Genomic DNA, 7513 nt, shown 5'->3' with positions numbered 1-7513 from the left:
TCAAAATAGAAAATGTAAATGCTTGAATTATGTTAATGACGACAATAAAGAAATTAAGATAGAAAAGAACAGTGTAGTCTTGAGTGACGAAGGAAGAACTATAGGCTACAGGTGTGCTGATATAGTAAGAGGCCAGAATGTGTTATAGAAGCCCCTGGAAATGTGTAAAAAGGGAAAACTAATAAAGAATATTCAACCCTGATAAGTATAAAAGATTGACACTAATTAAAATGACACAGCATAAGATTGTTAGTCTCGATAAATGAATTAACAATGAAAAAACGGAAAACTAATGATAATTATTCAACTCTTACAAAGTATAAAAAACATTGACACTAATTAAATGGATGTAGAATGAGATTGTTAAGAATCCTGATAAATGAATTAGCAAGTTGAATGTGCATTATGATAAAGAAATCAGTACATCGACAGCTATAAAAATACCCTGGAAAAGAGGAAAGGATAATACCAATGCTCGAGGGTACAATCAGGCACAATATTCTTTGTTTCCTTAAACCACTGGGCTATTTTCCCTGTTGAAGCCTTAGGCTTATAGCATTCTGCTTTTCAAACCAGGGTGGTAGTTTAGCTATTAATATCAATAGATCTTAAAAATTCATTAAAATTTGCACTTAAATCGTTGTATAAGCAAATAATACTCACAAAATACATTGAATCCTAACACAAGGTGTAGTAGATATTTCATTGGAATGTTTATTAAAATAATTTAAAGATGAACTCTGCCTCAAGTTATTGGCTACATATTAATGAAGGAAGCTTCAAATATCTGGCGAGTGGAGAAGCCATTTTAATCTGGAAGGAGAAGAGCATTTATAAATAACTATGGTAGCCTATGCTATAATACACATGATGAAGGTATGGAAATTGACGAACTGTAGGCCTACTCAAAATAATAGCTTATGTAAATGAAAAATTAATCTGAATAGTCACCACATAGATGCCATAAAAAAAATTACGGCGTTATTTTCGTATTATATATTTAAAAGATCTCTGCTTTCATGGGGAATTTTCAAAGACTGTATTATGTATTTGGGATTTTCAGTAACTAAAACACTGCATAAGGTTTAATTTATTTTGCAAAAGTATTCCTACAAACTTCCCAGTTACCCTAAACTTTAGACCTATTTTTGGTATACATTAGCCATTACCGAAGATTATGACTTGGCTTAGGTCTGACAAACACGATCTTATTTCCTAATTAACTATATAAAAATCGGACGATTTTTTGAGGCGTTATTCAAAGACATTTTTTTTTGGATAAGACGAACCTTTAAATAATTTTAACTTATATCATATGGATTTTCCTTCTTATTTCGATGATAGATTAATAAAAAGACTATCCTTTTATAATTTATAGATACTAGAATTACAAGGACTAGAACATTCATTGCCATAACGTTATATGTTCATCTGTACCAATGCAAATAAAAGTTGTAATTTTAGGCTACAGTTTCTATATACAGTATAGGCTATCATTGAATATGTTTCACCTACAAAGATATTGAAAAGAGATATAAATATGCTAACATATTTTCAATGTGTATGTTTTGATCAATGTATTGGAGGCTTACGGGTTATTTCGCCCCAATGCTATTTCGCCCCACTTTTCCCTAGATTATTTCAAGTCAGTTCCCCCCATTTTGTAAGTTAGTTCGCCCCATTCCGGAAAATCGGGGAAAAATCGGACAAGTCAGCTCACCCCATTTTGAAAAATAACTGAAGTTAGGTCGCCCTACTTTCATTTTGCAATTCATGTCGAATTATGAATTAGCATCTTATGAATTATCTTTTTCTTAGGAGTGTCTTTACAGAATTTCATCTATGATCATTTGTTCCACTTAATTATTCCGATTATTTGAATTAATCACGATTTCAAGATATGACTTATGTTTGTTTATTAGTATTGTTTTTTTTTATTGAAAGATGATGTCACTCGTTATTCAATCATATGAAACATATTGTAACATTTTGTAAATAAAGAATATGAAGTGTATAAATTGATTTTATTTACTTCCTTCCATTTTATTGAGAAAAAGAATATTACCTGAGGATTTGTGCCCACCTTTACGGTGGCGATTACATTACAGAAAATTTAAGAGAAGAAGGTAAGAGGAGGATTAAGGAAAATGACATGTAAAAGACTAAATTGTATTTTTTTTTTAAATGGGGATTAGGTAGTAACTTCGAGAGAAAGGTAAGAGGGTAGGATTATGATGGAAATGGTAAAGAAAAAGGGGCCAAAAATCGAAATGGAAATTAGAAATAGTGATGGTTGTCCAATACAAGAAATTATTCCAAAGAAAGACCATGGAGTATCCATGTTCTTCTTGTGGCCGTGAAGTGAGGGCACAGCAGCAAGCCTTCCTTTGTGATGAGTGCGACCTTTGGTGCCACAGAACCTGCGGCACCAACATCACACAAAAAGAATATAGGGCAATCACAAAAAATATCAAACAAGGTCACGATTTTGATTGGATTTGCCCTTCTTGCCAATCTAAGGTTAGTACGATATTTTATTTGCAAGTATGAAATATTTCTGAAAATGTCAAGGACCGGGCATAGCCCAGCCCTTTAGCTTAGTACTTGAATAAAATAAATGTGCTTATTTAATCATAAAATCCCTTTCCTTTTTTTTACATAAAATAATTTTTTTCAGCTTGTGGCCGTTGGTGTGGAACCTATCTATCTGTTGACTTTAGAAGAGGAAGAAAGAGACGAATATGAAGAGGAGTTGGAAGGAGCCGTTGGTTGTGAAACTATTGAAGTGCTGCCTATTGAAGAATATGATGAGGAGTTGGAAGGAGCCGTTGGTTGGGAAACTATTGAAGTGCTGCCTATTGAAGAATATGAAGAGGAAGAAGATATAGTTATATTTGGTGGCGAGGTTAGTATTATTTATGTTAATGCTGCTATAAAGTGTTTTCATCTTGATGCATAATTTTTTTATAATAATTTTTTTTTATTTTTTTTATTTATTTTTTTTTTTTGTTTTTTTTCAGGTTGTGGATGACGAAGATGAAGTTCAGAATGAAGCCGAGTGCTCTGAAATTGTTTTGCCCCCCTTAGAAGTCCCCATTAATGTCCAAGAAATTTCTATCGATGATGGCATCCCACAATCAGAAGTGCCGCCAGAAGAAATCATCTACAAAAAAACAAATACTGGGCGAGATGGAGCTCTGCAAGTAGTGGACTCTCATGGGTATATAGAAAGTCATAATATGCTTATTTTTATGATATATTTATATATTATGAGATATATATATATATATATATATATATATATATATATATATATATATATATATATATATATATATATATATATTTTAATACTCATTTGGAATGGCTTTACCTTTCAGCTACACCTATAACAAAAAGAGGACCACACAGAAGGGGAAGGTTTGGTGGCAGTGTAGCTTACGGAGTAAAACAGTAATATGCAATGCCCAGGTTGCAGAAAACACTGATGGCAGTTTTCAACGTAAAGGTCCCGACCATACTCATGCTGGAAAACCAGGTGCAATGCAGAATTTGGAGGCCTTAGAAAAAGGCTTGAAACTTGCCAAGGAAGATTACACCAAGTCTGGCCTTTCCATAGCTGAGCAGGTCCAAAGAGGTTAGTAAATAAGTATTTTTATCAAATATTCATATATATTCATATATAATTATGTATTAAGAAAAATATTTACTAAATATTATTATTGTCTTCTCAGACATAGGGTACAGTGGTCCTGGGATGACTAACCCTCAGTATTTGGCCAGGACATTAAATAGGCATCGAGCAAAGAGCCGCCCCAAACATCCTCGCTCGTTGGATGATTTGGTTATCCAAGATGAACACATGCCAGCTATCCTTCATTCTACTGATTTTTGGATTAATGGCAGGCGGCACATCATGTTGTATAGCGACAACCAGCTACACTTACTGCAAAATGCTCGTGTATGGTATGTCGACGGTACGTATAAGGTAAGTTGCGAAAAAAATTTTGAGTTTGCTAAAATGGATAAAAATATATATAAAAATACAAAAATTTAAGCCAATGTTAATCTTGTAATTTTTCTTTTTTTTTTAGCTGGTTCGTGAACCTTTTAAACAACTCTACTCAATTCATGCATATGTCCGCTCGGGGGAGTGTGTTAAGCAAGTGCCTCTTTTATTTTGTGTGATGTCAGGCAGCAGGACAGTAGACTACAGGGCTCTTATTCAATCTATACGTGAAGAAGTCCAAGAACTCAAAGTTGAAGAGGTCATGGCTGATTTTGAAAAGACTGTCTGGTCTGCTTTCCGCAAAGGTAATTAAAGTTTCATTGCATGTGGCAAATCGTTTTATGCTGCACTATTATATTACTATAAATGATATTATATTGTACTAATATATCATTATTATTATTTCCCACTAGAGCTGCCTGACATTACCATGAAAGGCTGCTGTTTCCATTACACCCAAGCTATATGGAGAAAGGCACAGGCAGTAGGAATGCAAAAGCTATATAAGGATGATAGGGCCACTCGAAGTTTCGTCCAAAAACTTATGGCACTGCTACTGTTACCGGCTGAACACATTGTGTAAGTCATATTACATTGCATATTTATTCATAAATTCATCCATTTATAATATATCTAATATGCATTTATGCAATTATCTAACTAATTCCTTGTTTTCCTTAACAGACCAATTTTCGAGCACCTGCTAGAAAATTCGACAACAGCACCACCCATGAAGGAATTGGCTTCATATGTAAAGAAAAACTGGATAGAGAGCTCTGTTTGGCCCCCCGAGACTTGGTAAATATATTTTCATTGAATTAGTTTTATTTCTGAGGAATGTTTGCTGAGATAGTGATTCTAGATATAAGGTTCAAATTTATGATTTTTTAAATCATGATTGTGTTATAGAGATATTTACTTTAATTCAAGCGAAACACCCAAATGTCTACCGACCTGTTTTCTCTCTTAGTTATTTCAATGTTTTTTTTTTCTTTCATAATCAATTACAGGTCAGTGTTTTACCGTCCAGTTAGGACGAATAATACAGTGGAAGGATGGCATGGTCGCTTGAACAGACGGGCAAACCAAAGTGGGTTGCATCTCTATAGATTGTTTGAGGTTCTTGGGGATGAAGCAAAAAATGTCGACTCCAGTCTCTCCCTATTGCGAGAGGGGAGGATTATGCGATGCCAACGCAACCAGTATAAGTAAGTTATTTTTTATAAGTTATTTTTCAAATTCAAATATATTCATAGATTTTTTTCTTATTCGTTGCAACAAGCATAAATGAAAAATCAGAAATAATTACTTTTTTTCTTCAAATTTCAGGAATGTCCATCGTAAGCTGTTCGCGGCCTGGGATGAATACGTACGTCACCAGGACTATACTTTGACCCAGGGACTCTCTCTCCTCCGTAGGGTGATGGGGCTCTACACTCCTATGGAGATGTGATGTGATTTTTTTTTATTATAGGCCTATTTTGCTATTTTAATTTGTCGAAATAAATTTACTCAAATCCTTTATTGTTTCAAGTAGCCCTTTTTCTAAGTTAAAAATGTCACCATATGATATCTAAGGTAATTTCTATGATGGGCTATCTACAATCAGTGTTAAAAAGTAAACATCACGGCCACACAGGAGCAGGTTGTAAGCAAGTGTTCAAAAAATTTGAATAGTTAGATCGCCCCATATTACCATGAAATGTTAAGTTCATTCGCCCCATATTGAAAAAAAAGCGTAAGTTAGTTCGCCCCAGTTTGATTTTGGAAAAAGTTAGTTCCCCCTAGTGGGGCGAAATTGAAATGGTGCGAAATAACTTGACACCGTATTGGAGAACTTATATAAGATAATAGAATTTAAACAAAGTTATTAGGCTTTACGGTAAATATAATGTAGTCTCCCATTAATAAGTTTTCTTTATTGTCGGTTCATATTTCGTTTTCTTTATATTCACTAATGTAAACACTACTCTTCTTCTTTATATGAAATAGCTATTTAGTATAAGTCTTCTCCATTCTCTTTTATTCTAGAAATGCTGTTATCTTAACTCTTTTTCCCGCATGTCATTTATTACTTAAGCTTTCTTTCTTCTCTCCTCATGACATGCCTAAACTATTGTAGTCTTCTTTTCTGAATTATTTTTGACACTTATACTTTGTCTGTCCCTCTATTGTAATAATTTCTGCATATGTCCCTTCACGTGACTCCACACATATATTGTAACATCCTGATTTCTGCCACATCTATCTTCCTTTCTTAAGGCTTATTGATTGGCCAATTTTCAGCTCCATACACCAAAGTTGGTCTAACTACACTTCTATAAAACCGCGATTATTACTTTCGCCCTTCCCCTCTTATCACACAATATTCCCCAGGATCTTCTACAGTTTATTCAAGCACACTTATTGTGTATCAAAAAAATCTAAAAAAAGGACATGATTTAATATTAAATTAAAATATGTAAACAAAGCCGTATGGTCCATTTAACCGAAAATTGTAAGGAATATTTTCAGTGTAAGAAAAACTTATAAATGGAACCTCACCTCATCCTTGTGAGCTAGGGATGGGGAGTTTGAGGGAGCCTATAGTCCTGTCTGCTGAGTCATCAGTAGCCATTGCCTGGACGTCCCTGGTACTAACTTTATGGATAGGCGATCTGGGTGCTAATCATATGTATGTATGGCCAGTCTCGGTGTAACAATTCTGTCTCTTTTCGTGAACAAAAGTTTGAAACAATTATACAAACTAACTGTCCACAATCAAGGGATTTCTGTACAGCATTGGAGATCGTACAGAAATAATAGTATTACTTGGTCTAAGGCTTTGGCGAAAGCCAAACTTTAGACATGGATGTATTCATACATTGCATTTAGCCTACGCAATCTTATGCATATGAGTATGTACATTATATGAATATGTTTTTATATGATGTGGGCCTACTTATATACTACCCTGCAGTATCTATAAACTTGTTTGAGGTAATCTTACTATTACGTTGATTTAAAATTTAACTTATTTTTAATATAATGTATCTATTTTATTCTACTTTCTTGATAAATTCACTAATTATCTTTTTAATTAATGATACGTCATAATTGTATATTAATGAACGTTAAATCTAGCGGATTCATTTTATCCAATGAACGAATCACTTACAAACTAAATAGCTAAGACCCAAGAATTTCAACTAATGAAAAAAAGGCAATATAAGTATAATGTATTTTGATTGGCCAAAATAGTGTTTTTTACTTTACACTTGGATATCTTTGCTTACATTTAGCAATGGATAAAAAACTAGATTTAGTAACTTGTGAAGGTTATTTTTATCATAATAGAATAGGGGCTTAATAAGAAAGTCTCTGTAACAACAAATACAATCATATATTATCCTCAGAGAAAGGTATTATTGTTTTAAAATCTGGACTTTTGAAATTACTAGCAAATTAAGTTGGCAATACTATTTTAAATTTTAGAATATATATCTAAAATTATAGCGATTCATC

At 33.3% G+C, this 7513-nt stretch overlaps 1 long non-coding RNA gene across 1 annotated transcript; it reads left to right on the top strand.

Annotated features, from left to right (window-relative positions):
* The first annotated feature begins 4742 nt into the window (after window positions 1-4742).
* On the top strand, window positions 4743-5826 carry LOC137636418 (uncharacterized). Its single transcript, XR_011043093.1, has 3 exons — window positions 4743-4807; window positions 5020-5217; window positions 5339-5826. It is a non-coding gene; the product is annotated as an uncharacterized lncRNA (long non-coding RNA).
* The last annotated feature ends 1687 nt before the right edge of the window (window positions 5827-7513 follow it).

The sequence above is a fragment of the Palaemon carinicauda genome, unplaced genomic scaffold (assembly GCF_036898095.1).
Source record: "Palaemon carinicauda isolate YSFRI2023 unplaced genomic scaffold, ASM3689809v2 scaffold293, whole genome shotgun sequence".
NCBI classification, from domain to species: Eukaryota; Metazoa; Arthropoda; class Malacostraca; order Decapoda; family Palaemonidae; genus Palaemon; species Palaemon carinicauda.
Note: the sequence above shows the minus strand (reverse complement) of the source record. Positions and strands in the feature narration are given on the sequence as shown.